Genomic DNA, 19,394 nt, shown 5'->3' with positions numbered 1-19,394 from the left:
TTGCATTTTCATGGCAAAACGAGACTAAATTGATCGAATTCAATGACCAAGCATCAACGAGAGACAAGATTAGAAGGCCTTTATAGATATTATAGTATATGGGCATGTGGGTTAATATCCGTATACTACCCTTTAATTGTAGGACTATAACGTAAAATTCATATGTAATTTATAGTCATAAAACGAAAATAACATGGAAACGATAAAGATTAGAAATCAACCTCGGGTCCTTTGATGCACGGCGTAAAGAACAGAAATCAAACCAGATTCCCTCCTAATTGATGCACCCAAGACCTTGTCCGAGATATGCCCTTGTGCTAGATGGTGTTCTCCGATTGCCTTGCAATATTGGGAGAACTGATGTGAGTTTTGTTGGATGAGAGATCCGAGTTCTGAGAGGCACAATTCCCAAAACCCTAGTTTTGTTTCAAATGAATCAGTTAGGTCAAGAGGAGAGAATTGCTCTCCTTTTGTTGAGCTCGGCCAAGCCGTGTGTTTGATTAGGGAGGGAGTGGGCTTTCCACTTCCTCCTTATTAAACTCGTGGTCCGACTCATCTCGCTAAATGTATTTGACGCGTCGATTATAAATCATTATCGGTTATCGGAAATTAAGGCATCGCTAATAATACGGGTTAGTCAATTATTAATACGTGTCCGACAAAAACAGTATTGTATAATTATTCAATATACATTAATTAAATATAAATCGCTTATATTTAATTTCACGAATTAATCTTGTTAATTCGCCTTAGCCCATGATATTTAATCAGATTAAATATAATATCTCAACATCACATATTTGACTAATTACTAGTCAAATAACTCGGACTAACTGGTTAGTCAATTTTGGCATCTACATGACAGTATTTTCATACCGTCACATCTCTCGAACGTATCCTATAGGTGTGACTTTTAGGGACCAGTTGATCACCGCCATCTGTATGACAATAACGTCAAACTTATCTAGCAAGCCAACCGTTATTGATAAACGTGGATCAACTGATAATAATACCAAAAGTATGCCCTTTGATCCTTTTAGAGGTTTATAAGTCCTTGCACTAACTGTTAAGGACACCAACCCCAACAAGCTCCCACTTGTCCGTACAAGTGTATGTGCAATGACGTTATCCGCACTAACTGGAGGACACAAGCTCCAACAAACTCCCACTTGTCCGAACAAGTGTATGTGCGATAACCGATTCTCATATTCATTTAAAATTTCTCCCACTCAATGTAAAACAATTTGCAGATCTGGATCCACAAAGGTCGTATTTTACAATCGATCTGTATCTAGAGTGGTTTCCCCGACTAGAGAGTAACTTAACTGATAAAACGAATCCATATCCGAGCATGGCCATGCATTTCGATTCTGACTCCTCGAGTGGCCCTGAGAAATATCGAGTACCTGATAAAGGCTGAATATTTCCTTCAACTCGACTCCTTCCGATCTAAGCGCAGCATGAAATGACCCAGAAAAAATCTACTTGGCCCCCTGTTACGGCTGACCGTGAGAAAGAAACCAAAGTCACCCAAAATCTGCCGTAGTCTCAAGAGACAGTCGATAGTCAAAGAATCGACTCTTAGGATCACCATGGAAGTCCTATCCACGACCGGGCAGCGAATGTTATAAAACATTTAGGACTCCACGTCGATGTCACAATGGTGTCCTACGAGATATCCGTATAACTCGCCTCTGTGATTGGTCAGTCAACCGGTTGACTTATGGCTCGTTGAACCCACCATCAACCAACGTCACAAAATAATTGCCAGAGTTATCAGCTCATGTGGGCAATTAAGGACTAAAAAATATAATGTTTGTTCAGTTCACTTAGTGGTGTTCAAAATTGTCGTACAATTCCACATGAAAAACAAAATATATATATAAAATATCAAAACGATGATGTCGTATAGAGTACAAACGAGAATGAATCTAATCCATAAAAAGTACTACAACTCAGGAACACGTTTGATTCCCATGGAATTAACGTGCCCTTCATGCTTATCTTGTCGTAATGCTTTAGTGAGAGGATCTGCTATGTTATCATTAGTAGCAATCTTTTCTATCACTACTTCCTTTTGCTCCACGTAATCCCGGATTAGATGAGCTTTCCGTTGTACATGTCTAGATTTGTTGCTAGACTTAGGCTCCTTAGCTTGGAAGATGGCACCACTATTGTCGCAATAGATGGTGATTGGGTCATTCGAACTAGGCACTACAGGTAGTCCATGTAAGAATTGACGCATCCATATCGCTTCCTTTGTTGCTTCAGACGCGGCATAGTACTCGGACTCAGTCGTAGAATCTGCTGTAACAGTTTGTTTCGAACTCTTCCAGCTGACTGCAGCGCCATTAAGAGTAAAAACGAATCCAGACTGAGATTTCGAGTCATCTCGATCCGTTTGGAAGCTAGCATCTGCGTAACCGGTTGCGCATAGCTTTTGTTCGCCTCCATAAGTCAATGCCCAATCTTTAGTCCTCCGGAGGTACTTAAGAATGTTCTTGACAGCCAACCAATGTGGTTCACCTGGATGCTGTTGGAATCGACTTGTCATACTCAATGCATATGCCACGTCCGGACGTGTGCATATCATGGCATACATGATTGATCCTATAGCCGAAGCATAAGGAATCCGTGTCATGCGCTCTTTTTCTTCCGGTGTCTCTGGTGCCTGAGACTTGCTCAAATGCACCCCTGGAGCCATGGGAAGGAACCCCTTCTTGGAGTTAGTCATGCTGAATCTCTCTAGGACTTTGTCTATGTAAGACTCCTGACTGAGAGATAACATCCGTCGTGATCTATCTCGATAGATACAGATGCCTAGAATTCTTTGTGCCTCTCCCAGATCTTTCATCTGGAAATGGTTTTTCAACCATACTTTCACCAAAGATAAGAGAGGTATGTCATTCCCAATCAGGAGTATGTCGTCAACATACAATATTAGGAAGACAATCTTGCTCCCACTCGACTTGATATATAAACATGGTTCCTCGACCGATCGAGTAAATCCATTTTCTTTTATCACTTGGTCGAAGCGATGATTCCAACTCCTTGATGCTTGCTTAAGTCCATAAATGGAACGCTTAAGCTTGCACACTTTCTTAGGATGTTCAGGATCGATGAAACCTTCGGGTTGTACCATGTACAACTCTTCCTCCAAAAAGCCGTTTAAGAAGGCGGTTTTCACGTCCATTTGCCAAATTTCATAGTCATGAAAAGCGGCAATCGCTAAGATAATCCGAATGGAACGCAGCATAACTACGGGTGCGAAAATTTCATCGTAGTGCAAACCTGGCACTTGGGTGAAACCTTTAGCAACTAGTCGTGCTTTGTAGATATCTTGGTGACTTTCCACAGAATGCTTTATCTTGTAAAGCCATTTGCATTGAAGGGGACGAACCTTAGCAGGTAAGTCAACAAGATCCCACACGTTGTTCTCATACATGGAGTCCATCTCGGATTGCATGGCCTCAAGCCATAGCTTTGAGTCAGAACTAGTCATGGCACCTTTATAGGTTGCGGGTTCACTACTCGTTAAGAGTAGAACGTCATCTATGTCATGTTCCTCGACCATACCAATGTATCTGTCCGGAGGAATAGAGACTCTTCCCGACCTCCTAGGTTCCTCAGGAATATTCACCGCAGCCGGGATTGAAGGAACAGGTTCCTCCAATGGTTGCTCGGTGTTTGGTTCTGGAATCTCCGACAGGTCGAAGGTTCTATCACTCTTTGCATTCTCGAGAAATTCCTTCTCTAAGAATGTCGCACTAGCCGCAACAAAAACACGTTGTTCGGTTGGCGAATAGAAGTAATGACCAAGTGTTCCTTTAGGATAACCTATAAAGTATGTCTTGACTGATCGCGGGCCGAGCTTATCCTCGTGTCTCCACTTGACATAAGCCTCGCAGCCCCAAACCCGTATGAAGGACAAGTTAGGGACCGTTCCCTTCCATAGTTCATATGGAGTCTTGTCAACAGCTTTAGACGGACTTCGGTTAAGTATTAGAGCGGCTGACATAAGAGCATAACCCCACAATGAATCAGGTAATATCGTGTGACTCATCATGGATCGAACCATATCAAGTAGTGTTCGATTTCTCCGTTCGGACACACCATTCAACTGAGGTGTTCCAGGTGGAGTTAACTGTAGGGCTATCCCACAGTCCTTTAGGTGTTGATCAAACTCGTGAGAAAGATACTCGCCACCACGATCTGAACGTAGTGTTTTAATCTTTCTACCTAATAGGTTATGTACCCTATTCTGGTATTCTTTGAATTTCTCAAAGGATTCACTTTTGTGCTTCATTAAGTAGACATAGCCATATCTACTCAAATCGTCCGTGAAAGTGATGAAATACCTATAGCCTTCTCGTGCGGTGATTGACATAGGACCACATACATCCGTGTGTATGAGCCTTAATAGGTCGGCCAGCGCATTCCAACACCTTTGAAGGAAATCCGAGTCATCTTACCGATGAGACATGATTCACACGTGCCAAATGATTGAAAATCAAAGGCCGAGATAGCTCCATTTTTGATGAGCTGTTTAACGCGTTTCTCATTAATGTGTCCCATACGGCAGTGCCATAGATACGTTTGATCTTTGTCACCAACCTTTAACTTTTTATTCATTACGTGTAATATTTCGTTGGTCTGATCTAAAACATAAATTCCATTCATGGAGACTGCCTTGCCATAAATCATATTGTGTAATGAGAAAATGCAAGAATTATTCTCTATTACAAATGAAAATCCAAGTTTGTCAAGTGCGAAAAGAAAATAATGTTTTTAGAAAGACTGGGTACATAATAGCAGTCATATAATGACAACTCAAATCCGCTAGGAAGCTGGATCACATATGTCCCCTTCGAGACGGCAGCCACTCGTGCTCCATTCCCGACACGCAGGTCCACCTCACCCTTTACGAGGGGTTCGATGTTTCGGAGCCCCTGCACATGATTACACAGATGAGAACCACAACCAGTATCAAGTACCCAAGTTCCGTAACTTGCGTGGTTAATCTCAATCATATGAATAAAAGTAGAAGAAGAAGACATACCAACAGGTTTAACACGACCTGCTTTTAAGTCCTCATGATAAACAGGACATGTGCGTCTCCAATGCCCAGTCATGTGGCAGTGATGGCATTCCATGTTATCTTTCTTGCTCTTTGTCGCGCCTGATGAGTTACTCGACTCACCAGGACCACTCTTACCTGAGCCCGACTTCTTAAACTTTGATTTGCCTACTGCTAGGCCTGGCTGAACTTTGCCCTTACCCTTGCCTTTGTTTGACACAACGAGAACATCCTGTTTTATGCTCCCACTGAACTTCATGTCCTTCTCGGTCTGTACGAGAAGGGAGTGCAGTTCATGGGGAGTTTTCTTCAAATCATTCATATAGTAATTCGCTCTAAATTGCGAAAAACCATCGTGGAGTGAGTGAAGCATGCGGTCGATAACAATGTTCTCGCTGATGTTACAGTTAAAGGTCTCCAGCTTCTCGACATTCTCAATCATGCTGAGAATGTGTGGGCTAACCGGTTGGCCCTTCTGGAGTCTCGCATCAAAGAAGCGAGTGGTATGCTCATAGGTCACGATTCTCGGTGCTTTCGAGAATTCCTTAGTGAGCGTGGTGAAAATCTTGTTTGCACCATGGGCTATGAAGCGTTTCTGCAAATTGGGTTCCATTACAAAAATGAGTACGTTTTTAATCGCACCCGCTTCCAAGGCGAAATCGTTATACTTGTCGATCTCGTTAATTCCAGCCGTGGGGCCTGGGTTTGACGGCATGGGCTCAAGCAGAAATTTGAGCTTCCCGTCAGCAGCGGCAGCATTCCGTAATGCCGCCTCCCGTCCGCGAAGTTGGATCCATCATTCTTCGATCGAGTAGACGATTCATCCGATTCATGAAGATCCGAAGCCAGGACTCACGGTCCAATGTGGCACTTGGCATTGGGTTATCAGTAGAACCAGCCATTTGTTGTTTAGCAGTTTAAAATCGTGATCTACACTGAAAAAGAAAGAAAAATAAAACGAAATAAGCAACTCATCGAGGTGATTTAAGTCTATTTTAAAATTCATTTTAACATGTAGACTCTCGCACTTGCATAATTGATCTCCCTCAAGAATGATACAAGTGATCCCAAGACTCAATTTCTGTAAATTGATAAGCCAACTGTTTAGCTAATTCTTCCGGAAGAACTCTTGGTCGATAGATTTCCGGAAATCCTATCTATAGTCCACCATAGTCACAGGATCGTACGAGTGACCATAGTGTTGAGATAAAATAGGTCAATCGGTTCCAACTTACCCGACGTACAAGGGGTCATATTATGCCTACCGACGAAGAAGGGACTCATTGGAGTTTGACCTATAAAGACCGTTCTCAATTTTAGTTTATACGAGGAAGATCCCATCAACAAAATTATAATTCATTTTAAGTGAACGAATAACTAGCGTCTGTCGTGAATGAATTTATTTGGATGATGGCTTTCAAACGTGTGACATGAGAATGTCAATGAAAACTAACTCGTGACCTCTATATGTGTCAGTTTTCATACAATAAATTAGGTGGTTTGGTTTTTAGGCGGAATATGATGCATATTATCGTTGCGAAAAATAAATAAAAGAATGCAATACGTAAATAAAATTCCTAGTGTGGCCTATCCTAGTAAAATAAAACATAAAACAACTTTGGAATCCACCGTTGGACCCGAGAAGCTTGTCTTGATGTTCCATCTTGATCCAAGTAGCGGGAGTGAGCATCCGGTCTCCATCTTTGGTCTTCTCAAAAATTACAATTTAAAATTACAAATATAAACCTATTTACATTCTAATTAAAACTGTAATTACAAGTGAAAAATCCAAAACGGAGATACAAGATCTCAAAATACAACCAAGACCGTGTTCCATCATTACGGTAACACGTTCTACTAAGGCCACACTAAGTTACAACCGTTTGTAAAATTAAATACGTAATAAAAAGGCATTCACGGCATTCATAAATTAACGATAAAAAAAATGCATCAACTAAAAACAAATTCATTCGTGACATAATTCCGTAATTATGTTAAATTTATCCAAACCACCTTTTAATGATTAAAATTCATGTGATAAAACCGCTTCTATCATTTAATTTTAATCCATTACAATCCGTTACTTTAAATACGCTTTAAAATAACTTAATGGTACGTGTGTGAACCGTTTCACAATCATAGCGAGTGTACTATATCCGTATAAAGTACATATTGAAGCCAAAAGAAAATTTAAATCAAAAGAAACAAATTTTCAAAGTCATCAAAACGAAATCCCTCGATCCAGGGACACAAGTGCTCGATCGAGGAACTAAAGGGCTCGATCGATCAACCGCAAGTCGATCGAGGGGTATGCTAATCGGGGTACTCGATCGACTAAACTGGAGGTCGATCGAGGACTTATATCAGCAAATCTACTCGATCGAGTACGAGGACAACTCGATCGAGCAGTAGGGTTTAGAAAGGGGTCGATCGAGTACAACAGGGACTCGATCGATCAAAAACAAGACAGAAACAGCACTCGATCGAGTAGAAATACGCTCGATCGAATGCAAACATGGCTGAAACTTCAAAACCCTCGTGAAAACAGTTTGTCGAGACAAAATCAATTGCAATTTTGATCAAAAACGCATCAAAACAAATTTTAACAATTGACAAAAACTTGACATGTTGCTATAATCTCCGTATAAAATAACAACATGTAAAAACAATATGAAAATTGAAACAAAACAGCCGTGTAAATCATGAAACGGCACGGTTTTCGAGACAAAACAACAACAAGAGCAACCGTGTAAACAGGACACGGTTCCCAAAGCAACCAAAAACGCAGCAACAACAGGAAAAAAATTTCTGCCGTGTATAAAATTTGGCTGCCGAGACAAAATTTTTAAACAAAAAATCATCGATTCATTTCGTTTAATGAAAATTACATAGGAAAAAAAACGTGGCCTCGCTCTGATACCACTTGTGGGTTAATATCCGTATACTACCCTTTAATTGTAGGACTATAACGTAAAATTCATATGTAATTTATAGTCATAAAACGAAAATAACATGGAAACGATAAAGATTAGAAATCAACCTCGGGTCCTTTGATGCACGGCGTAAAGAACAGAAATCAAACCAGATTCCCTCCTAATTGTTGCACCCAAGACCTTGTCCGAGATATGCCCTTGTGCTAGATGGTGTTCTCCGATTGCCTTGCAATATTGGGAGAACTGATGTGAGTTTTGTTGGATGAGAGATCCGAGTTCTGAGAGGCACAATTCCCAAAACCCTAGTTTTGTTTCAAATGAATCAGTTAGGTCAAGAGGAGAGAATTGCTCTCCTTTTGTTGAGCTCGGCCAAGCCGTGGGTTTGATTAGGGAGGGAGTGGGCTTTCCACTTCCTCCTTATTAAACTCGTGGTCCGACTCATCTCGCTAAATGTATTTGACGCGGTCTGATTATAAACTGTTATCGGTTATCGGAAATTAAGGCATCAGCTAATAATACGGGTTAGTTGAATTATTAATACGTGTCCGACAAAAACAGTATTGTATAATTATTCAATATACATTAATTAAATATAAATCGCTTATATTTAATTTTACGAATTAATCTTAGTTAATTCGCCTTAGCCCATGATATTTAATCTGTATTAAATATAATATCTCAACATCACATATTTGACTAATTACTAGTCAAATAACTCGGACTAACTGGTTAGTCAATTTTGGCATCTACATGACAGTATTTTCATACCGTCACATCTCTCGAACGTATCCTATAGGTGTGACTTTTAGGGACCAGTTGATCACCGCCATCTGTATGACAATAACGTCAAACTTATCTAGCAAGCCAACCGTTATTGATAAACGTGGATCAACTGATAATAATACCAAAAGTATGCCCTTTGATCCTTTTAGAGGTTTATAAGTCCTTGCACTAACTGTTAAGGACACCAACCCCAACAGGGCAATGATGAGGAAAGATCCTTGCATCCCCGAGGAAATCCCCAAGGATTTTATGAAGAAAAGGGAAGAAAAGAAGAAGAAATATTGTTGAGGCACAATCCGTGCGGTTTCTCCACAATCCGCCCATCCTCCACCTGAGCAATCCGTGCGGTTTCACCCCAATCTGCTCGGATTGCAGCCACTGAATCCGAATGGATTCCCCTGAAGACGCTCGTCTTCCACCGCCAGAATCCGCCCGTCCCGACTCCAAAACGCACGGATTCCAGTACAGCCAATTTCGTCTTCTCCAAGCAACAAAGAAAGACTCCCTTCCTTCGAAAAAGACTGGAGTCTCCCTAAGTAGGGACTTAATCGTCATTTAAGCCCTTAGTTAACCCTAATGCATCCACCTAATTTCCACTATAAATACTCCATTAGTCTAATGAGAAGAGCATGTTCTTCTTAGCAATTCTTAGTATAGTTAATATCAATCAAATCTCTCTTTAATATTGTAATCAACAATTAATCAAGTTTTAATACAAGTTTTAGTTCCTTAATCTCTCTTTTGTTCATCCTTTATTTTGGGTAATTGAAGATTATTTGGGTTACTATTGGGAGATTGACAACCTCTCAATCAAGCATCAAGTACTTCTTTTATTCTTGCTTTATTATTGGAATCATTAGTAGGTATAATCTCTTAATCCCTTTTTAATTATTGCTAATTACTTTCATTTGTTCATCATGTTTAACTTTGTTGGTATGATTGACAACCTTGCTAGCATGATCAACATGATAATGAGTGAGTAGTCTCTTAGCTAGGGTTAATGGGTAATTAGGGGAAACCAACATGGGGAATGATTCATGCTTAAATTAATATGCTTTCAAAATTTATTTGCTTGCTTGTTTTGATCTCGACTCATGCACATGTTATGTTTCATGAAATGCGAGCCTATGAATCCTTGCATTTTTTACCCATCACTTATCATTTCAATGAGACTTGTAAGACATAAACCAACTTGAGTCCCATTAGACCATGCATGTTGTTGAGTAGGGAAGATTAAGTCGACTTGTAGGTGTTGTACAATCTAATCGATTCGGCTCCGGGACCCAAACTTTCCTAGGATTGTAAGATATAACCCAACTCAATCCATCATAACAATAATTGCTTGCTTATAATTTGAGAACATGTTTGTATGATCAATTCCCATGATTCCCCTATGACCCCATGATACCCTAGTGTTTTTAATCAATTGTTTACAACCCTTTTTAATTCATCTTGCTTGTTTACTTTCATTGCTATTTAGTTTAGTGACCTTCTACATCAACCCAAATTGTGACACCCCTAAGACACCACTAGTTTCAATAGAAATCTCATCTCAATTCCCGTCCCTTGGGATCCGACCTTTACTTGCCTCTTTACTAATTGTAGAGTTGTTTGTGAAGTTATAAATTGTGTTTTGATTCAGACGTGACCCAACGACAATACCTATCCAATTGTGAACCACGAAAAGTGTCCGACCAAAAATGGCGCCGTTGCCGGGGACGGTGTTAACTTGATTTATATTTTCTTGTATTGTTATTAGTTGTGTCTTTCTTTGCCTTGGGGAAGTAAAACTCCTCAAGGTTTGTTCTAATTGTTTTCAAGTTGTTTGATATTTTGCATGTCTAGAAGGTCACAAGGTGACTTGGTACCTCTTGATCGTGAAATTGAAAGAACTTTGACAACCAATAGAAGATTTGCTAGGAGAAATTTGAGAGGTGTTAGTGAGGTTGTAGATATTCAACCAACTATTGAGTTCATCAACCCTTTTGCAAGAGAAGGTGAGGAGAAACCAACACAAAATCAACCACAAAATCAACCCACAATGCCTAAGTTTTCATCACATTCCGTACCAACCGAGGATAACCTACCCAATGGTACTCCCACACCACAACATCTAACCGGAAATTTTATTGCCAAATCCGCATTTATCCAATTAGTTGAAAGAAACCAATTTGGGGGAATGCCTAGTGAAGACCCTCATTCTCATATGGAGGCTTTTTGCGATTATTGTGATGCGATCTCACAAACCGGTGTAACTCAAGACCAAATTCGATAGGTCTTATTTCCATTTTCTCTAATTGGCACCGCCAAACAATGGTTGAAAGGCCTTGATAAGGCTACTCTCGGAATAGACTTTTGGAAGAAGTTGGCTCTAGCTTTCTACAAAAAATTCTACCCACCGGAAAAGACAAACATGCTAAGAGCTCAAATTACGGGTTTTAAGCAAAGGGATGAAGAATCTTTGTATGAAGCTTGGGAACGGTTCAAGGGAATTTGTTGTTCATGTCCTCACCATGGACTTAGCGAATGGTTCGTGGTTCAACAGTTTTGGAACGGTCTTTATGAAGACTCAAGAAATATCCTTAATATGGGATTGAATAGGATGTTCACCGAGGTTGATGACAACCAAACTTGGAGCAAAATTGAAGAGATGGCAATCCACAATTCACAATATAGTAGACCTCGCAAGGCTACTAGAGGAGGAAAGCACGAAGTGGACGCCGTTACTCAATTAGGTGCTCAACTAAGCTCCCATATCGATACTATCAACTTGAAGTTCGAGAAAGCAATGGCTAGACTTGAAGAAGTCTCAAAATCACCAAAGCATCATGTCAATGCCATGACGGCATCTTCATCAATCCCAAGTGGGATATGTGAGAATTGTGGAACTTTGGGTCATGACCCAAGTGAGTGTAGGGGAACAACCGAACAAGTTAATGCTTTCCAAGCATATAAAAGTGGTAACCCTTATTCAAATTATTACAATGAGAATACCAAGTTCCATCTAAATCTCTCATACAAAAGCCAAAATGTTCAAAATCCTCAAACAACATACACCCCACCACCCATGAGAAATCAAAACCAAAGACCCTTTTACAACCAAAACCAAGGTTATCAAAATCAATCTCCATACAATCAACAAAATGACCAAGGTTTGGGTGTTCAAAAAGCGGTCCTCCAAATGCAAAAAAATCAACAAGAGTTTTTCACTCAAATTCAAAAAGATAGTCAAGCAAAAGAAATCACCATCAACAACATTTTAGCTCACACCAAGATGTTGGAAACCCAATTGACTCAACTAGCATCTTCAAGCTCACAGAGACAAAAGGGGCAATTACCACCTCAAAGTAATCCCCCAAGACATGAAACGGTTAGTGCCATTCACTTGAGAAGTGGCACAAGGTATGAAGCACCGAAGAAGCAAGTTGAGGATGAAGTTGTGGAAACTAGTGATAAGGAAGAAGTTGTGCAAACCTCAAAGGTTGGAGAACAATCAAAAAAAGAAGTTTCAAAGAAAAATGAAGACAAGGTCAAGGAGAAGGAGCCCATTGTGATTAGACTTCCTTTTCCAAGTCGTCAAGCCAAGCCCAAATTTGATGACCAACTTGTAAAGTTTATGGAAATTGTGAAGAATTTGGAAGTCTCGATTCCTTTTACGGAATTAATCAATCACGTGCCGGCCTATGCGAAATACATGAAAGACATCCTCACAAAGAAGAAGTCGATTCGGAAACTTGAGACTATCGCCTTCACCAAGGTGAGTATTGCAATACTTCAAGGGAGTTCACCTCCAAAACTCAAAGATCCGGGAAGCTTCTCAATACCGTGTACCATTGGCAACACCACGATCAACAAAGCCTTATGTGATCTAGGGGCAAGTGTCAGTGTTATGCTGTACTTGGTGAGTAAAAGGTTGGGGATGGGAGAGCTTAAGTGCACCAATATCACACTCCAAATGGCCGATAGATCGACGAAGACACCATTAGGGATATGGGAAGATGTTCTCGTACGAATTGGGAAGTTTTTCATCCCGGTGGACTTTGTCATTGTTGACATGGAAGAAGACTCCAACATTCCAATCATCCTAGGAAGACCTTTCCTACACACCGCGGGTGCGGTAATTGATGTGAAGCATGGTGAGCTCACTCTAGAAGTGGGAGATGAGAGTATAACTTTCAACCTTGATAAGACCATGAGAGCTCCCCATTTGCATGAACCATGCTTTATGGTTGATCAGTATTGCCGGAAGGATGATAGGAAGAAGTCGGAGTTCCAATGGAAGAAGAAAATTAAAGATGCTCCATTCAAAGAGCAAGTGAATTGTGATAAGGAGAGCTTGCAAAGGTCATCAAAACCAAGCAAAGAAGAAGATGGCCTCATTGGCCAAGACAAGAAATTGGGAGAGTTGTCTCCATCAAATCAAGAGATTTTCAATGATCAAGTGGATGAAGTATGTGGTCTTTGGGACGACGAATTTGAAGGGATTTTTAATCCCTATTTTGGACATGCTATTGATCAAGACCGACAACAAGGGCCAAGGTCTATTGAAGAACTTTATCACGATAATGAACAAGCCTTTGATTATTTCTTCAAGGTGTTGAGCAACATCAACAACACCTTGGACATGCCCCCTTGACATCTCATCAAGAATGAGAGTTTGGTGGAGTCCTCCCTAAACCACCATTTGTAAATATTTCTAACTCCCTAACTCGCATTTCAATTCTTGTATTGCATTTTTGTCATCTTTGGATATCTTTATACTTTGATCAAGATACTTGTCATGTTTGAGAGAAGTGAGGGAGGGACTAATGATTTTAATTGATGTGTAGTGCTTTAGCTTAGTGTGGGGATAGCAATTGCCTAGGCTATTCATGCCTTAGTAGTGCCCCCCACAATGAAGAACACAAGATATGAAGAAGAATGGAAGAATGCCAAGGGATATGCATTGTACACGGATGGAACTGAATCCGGGTACAAAGGGGTCGAATCCGAGCAGATTCAGGAGAATCCGCCCGTCTTAAGACAATCCGGACGTGTTGGCTAGAAGACGCACGTCCCTCTGAGCTGAACTTTTGAAATATTTTTTACTGTAAGAGAATCCGGGCGTCCTGAATACAAATCCGCCCGTCTCTGAGAATCCGTTCGTCCTGAAAAGAAGACGCCCGTCTTCTTGGCTGAGGAAAACAAGAAAAAATTCCTGCATCAGAATCCGCCCGTCTTATACCAAAGACGCCCGTCCCGTGTTTTTGAATCCGAGCGTCTTCCCTGGAATACGCCCATCTTTAGGCGAGTTTTTCCCAACCCAGAACAGGCCAAATCCGAGCGTCTTGAGCAGAAACCGTTCGGATTGCCCCTGCAGTTCGAATTTTTCGGGCTTTATAAAACCCCTCCCACCTTCATTTCTTCATTCCTTCATTCATAACACTACTCATAAACATCAAAACCCTCAACCTCTCCATCACAAAAACAAAATTCCTCAACAAAATTCACCAAAATCAAATCAAAACATCCTTTTTACAATAAACCAATCACTCCTCTTTCAACAAAAATCAAAACCAAGAACAAAATCTTCAACCTTTGAGTCGATTTTTGAATTCATAAAGGCAAAGCCTTTCATCTTTGAATCGATTTGGGTGCACTACAAATTGAAGATTTTTCACTCTTTCTTGGTTTAATCATCAATGGCAAGGACTAAGGGAGCCACAAAGGCACCAAAGGCAAAGACACTTTCATCAAGGCAAAAGAGTCTTCAAGCAAGGAAAGCATTGGCTATGGTGGTAGCTAGCCCAAACTTGGAAGTGCAACAACAACAACAACCTCCCATGGGTGCAACAACATCTACTACTCCGGTAATTGATCAACTTTCGAACTATCCGGAGGTAACTTTCATTTTCAAATCCCATAGGGACACTTTTTCCAAGTTTGCTAGAAAATCATTTCAATCCACCAAGTTTATTTGTGAATATGCCTTAAATAAGTTGGGTGTCCTTGAGCAAACTAGAGTATTCTTTAAGCCCATGTGGTTGAAGAAATTGTTTGAATCAAAAGAATTGACATACCCCTCCCTTACCTTGGAGTTTTTGAGTTCTTTGAAAGTTAACAAGGTTGAAGCTTTGGAGAATCTCGAGTTTCGTCTAGCTAATGTTAGTAGATGCATTTCCTTTAGGGAATTGGGTGAAATTTTGGGTCTTAGTGATGAACCGAGTTATTTTAATAATTATGGCAAGTATGACCCCGACCCTCTTTGGGAGGCAATTTCCGGAAGTAAATTTGAGGACATTCATGCGAGTCGTGCTCTTTTAGTCCACCATCCGGGCATAAGAGTATGGCACAAGGTCATAGGAAACACCATTATTGCAAGGAAAGATACCAACCATTTCACTAAACTCGATTTTATTCTTCTTGAGTCGGCTTTGAACATTGGAAGAGTACACACCAAGCCTTTCAACTCTCTAAGGCTTTTGGTGGATAGATGGCTCAACATTGATTGTGGGAAGAAAGGCACTACCGTTATTGTGAATGGCGGCCTAGTCATTATCCTAGCTAAATACTTTGATCGGAACTTCAACAAAGACATCAAGTATGTAGCAAAGGAGGGTGGTCATCTCATTGATATGCATACTATGATACACAAGTACAAGTGGGTTGCCCATAACCCTCTTGACACCAATTATGGATGGCTCACTAATGAGGCTAGATCTTTCACCTTGCCTTCGAAGATTTGTCGTCTAAGTGTCCACCGGACCAATTATCTACTTCCCCTTTAAAAAGAAGCCGAGTATATTATCCAACAACAAAAGGGTGAACTTGAAATGCCCTCCTCTTCCATTGTCACACCACCATACCCTTTTGAGTACCAAGAGTTCAAGCCCGATGGCGTTGAAGCAAGAAATGATTATTTGACTCTTCTCATGCAAGAGATGCACAAGCAAGCCTTTGAAGATCGGAAAAATACTTACTTAGCTCAATATCCACCCCTCCTACACTTAGCTAGGCAAGGACTACTTGATCCATCATGTCCTTTGCCTAGTTGGGCGGATAGAGAACTCCTTTTTCCGAGTGCATCTAGGGTTGTTCCGGGTGATGATGAGGTTGTTGGTAATGAAGAAGTTGATGATAACATTGATAAGGAAGCAAGTGAAGAAGGAGAAGAGGATGATGAGCAAGGTGAAGAAGAAGATGATGAAGCAAATGATGAGGGAAGTGGCAATGAGACCACTTCTAATGAGGAAGATGATGGTAGTGATGATATGATGGAAGATTAGCAAACTTGGAGGCTCCTACCCTCTTGAGGTTTGCTTCTTTCTCTCTTTGTTTTAATTATTTTTCTTGATCATTGTTGGAGTAGTCCTAGCACCTTGGAGGACTCACACCTCGGTACCATTGAGGTGTTCTCATTTTATTGTTCCCACTTTCAAAATCCAAAATGACAAATTAATTTCATGCATTGCATAGTGTATGCATGAACCATACCCATCCTTAAGACATTAGCAATAATGTCTAGCTTGGTTTGGGGAAGTTAATACATACACAACGGGAGGTAATTCAAATTATCCTCTCCGTCATAAACATAAACCATGCATCATGTAGTGTAGATTAGTGTAGCTTGCATTTAGTGTAGAAATCATGAATCATTTTTGCATAATTTCCCATCATTTTGGCCATTGAGGACAATGCCCATATTAGTGTGGGGATGGGGAATTCTAACTTAACTTTTATTAAAAATCCAAAAAAATTAGAAAAATTTCAATATCCATAAAAATTTGAAAATTGAAGAAACAAAAACATGTTCATTTCCTTTGTAGTGTAGTCATGTATATTGTTGTATATAAATTATGTTTGTTTCATCCTTGTTCAAATTAATTGACTACGCCACATCCGAGACATGAGGATATTGAAGACCGCATGGTATGATCTTTCCAATCTCCTTTTTCCTCTTTATGTTAATGACTATGTGGCTTTATTTTGATTGATGCGGTAAAACAATGTGAACCTAGGACTTGTATTTAGTTTATATGTCATATTAGTTGGTAGAATCACTTGCATTAGGATGTTTATATGTTAGTTGCATCATGGCATGTAGTTGCATGTTAGAAAAATTTTGCGAAACCGTCTACTTGGGAAGCTTGACAAGTGTATATAAGACCCTAGTAGATGCTTTTTGTTCTTAAGACTTTGCTTGTTAGAATACTTGTAAAACCCCCTAGGATGTGTCATGCTAGTATCCTTTGACCCATGGATTAAGGCCTAGTCAAGAGTACCTTGTGGTGTGATAACTCCTTGGCTACCGTTTATTCCAAGGTGACCCTTGAAACCATGCAACCATCATTCACCCATATTCTACCATACATTTTGTCATCAAAGGGAATGGGCACAAAAACAAAAAGAAAATCAATTTGAGTTCAAAGAAATGAAAAGAAAAGAAAAAGTTTGCAAAATGCATCAAAAGAAAAGAGGAGCAAAAATAGAACTCCTATGCTTCAAATATAAGGCACCCTCACTACATATGGGGTGACTTTGAAAATGTTCAAAAGAAATGCAAAGAAAGATGAAAAGTTGTCAAGTTTTGAATTGCCAAAAATCAAAAGAAATGGCAAAAAGAAAATGTTCTCAAAATGTCATATGCCACAAGAAATTGGGGGGAAAAACAAACAACAAAAGCAAACTCCCAAAGTGAAACTCAAATATCTATCGATCCCTTTATCCATCGTATCCATTTTTGTGCATGGTAGAGAGGGGACGACCCTTCTTCTTGTCTAGGCAAGAGGGGGAATTCCGCGATCCTCCAGTGTTTCTAACACCATAGGGAGTCTATTCTTGACAAAAGCATTTAACGATTGAGGACAAAGGTACCCTAGCTTGACAGAATTTGGAGGTGATTTATTGGTATCCTTCTAGGCTTAGTAGTTTGAAGAAATCGCATCTATGAAGAAGTGTGTACCCTTGAATTGCTTCGCTTGTAGATAATTTCCGCCACTTAGATCAGGAAAGTGGTTATTCCTTTTGTAGATGCATCCATTACTTGATTTTGTTTGCTTAATGTTTGGATGTGTCGCCATTTTGGCAAGACCCACCTTGCCTTGCAAGAAGGCATCCTACCTCATGGTTATCTTGTTGTGAGTTGAAGGGGCGGAGTGAGACCCGCTAATTGTCTCATATCAGCTATGTTGTTAGGTTAGGTTAGTATTGGTCCTAGTCTTTGTCACCTCTTTACTCGGGACGAGCAAGGGTTCGGTTTGGGGATATTTGATGTGACCATAATTAGCGCATATTTAGCCCCTGAATTAGCCTTGTTCCCATGCTTTTTAGTGCATATTTGGGTCATTTATTATCTTTAGTTCTTTGTTTTGCATATTCTTTGATATTTTGATCCCTTGGTAGGAAAGGAGTAAAAATCTTGCATTTTCATGGCAAAACGAGACTAAATTGATCGAATTCAATGACCAATCATCAAGGAGAGACAAGATTAGAAGGCCTTTATACATATTATAGTATATGGGCAATGATGAGGAAAGATCCTTGCATCCCCGAGGAAATCCCCAAGGATTTTATGAAGAAAAGGGAAGAAAAGAAGAAGAAATATTGCTGAGGCACAATCCGTGCGGTTTCTCCACAATCCGCCCGTCCTCCACCTGTGCAATCTGTGCGGTTTCACCCCAATCCGCTCGGATTGCAGCCACTGAATCCGAACGGATTCCCCTGAAGACGCTCGTCTTCCACCGCCAGAATCCGCCCGTCCCGACTCCAAAACGCACGGATTCCAGTACAGCCAATTTCGTCTTCTTCAAGCTACAAAGAAGGGCTCCCTTCCTTCGAAAAAGACCGGAGTCTCCCTAAGTAGGGACTTAATCGTCATTTAAGCCCATAGTTAACCCTAAAGCATCCACCTAAATTCCACTATAAATACCCCATTAGTCTAATGAGAAGAGCATGTTCTTCTTAGCAATTCTTAGTATAGTTAATATCAATCAAATCTCTCTTTAATTTTGTAATCAACAATTAATCAAGTTTTAATACAAGTTTTAGTTCCTTAATCTCTCTTTTGTTTATCCTTTATTTTGGGTAATTGAAGATTATTTGGGTTATTATTGGGAGATTGACAACCTCTCAATCAAGCATCAAGTACTTCTTTTATTCTTGCTTTATTATTGGAATCATTAGTAGGTATAATCTCTAAATCCGTTTTTAATTATTGCTAATTACTTTCATTTGTTCATCATGTTTAACTTTGTTGGTATGATTGACAACCTTCCTAGCATGATCAACATGATAATGAGTGAGTAGTCTCTTAGCTAGGGTTAATGGGTAATTAGAGGAAACCAACATGGGGAATGATTCATGCTTAAATTAATATGCTTTCATAATTTATTTGCTTGCTTGTTTTGATCTCGACTCATGCACATGTTATGTTTCATGAAATGCGAGCCTATGAATCCTTGCATTTTTTACCCATCACTTATCATTTCAATGAGACTTGCGTAAGACATAAACCAACTCGAGTCCCATTAGACCATGCATGTTGTTGAGTAGGGAAGATTAAGTCGACTTGTAGGTGTTGTACAATCTAATCGATTCGGCTCCGGGACCCAAACTTTCCTAGG

At 40.1% G+C, this 19,394-nt stretch overlaps 1 non-coding gene across 1 annotated transcript; it reads right to left on the bottom strand.

Moving 5' to 3' along the window:
- Window positions 1–11,206: 11,206 nt before the first annotated feature.
- LOC141603046 (small nucleolar RNA R71) lies at window positions 11,207–11,313 on the bottom strand. Its single transcript, XR_012524945.1, has one exon. It is a non-coding gene; the product is annotated as a small nucleolar RNA R71 (small nucleolar RNA).
- Between the last annotated feature and the right edge of the window lie 8,081 nt (window positions 11,314–19,394).

This window comes from Silene latifolia, chromosome 9 (genome assembly GCF_048544455.1).
Source record: "Silene latifolia isolate original U9 population chromosome 9, ASM4854445v1, whole genome shotgun sequence".
Taxonomy (NCBI): Eukaryota; Viridiplantae; Streptophyta; class Magnoliopsida; order Caryophyllales; family Caryophyllaceae; genus Silene; species Silene latifolia.
The sequence above is the reverse complement of the archived record's forward strand: the minus strand, read 5'-3'. Positions and strand labels throughout refer to the sequence as shown.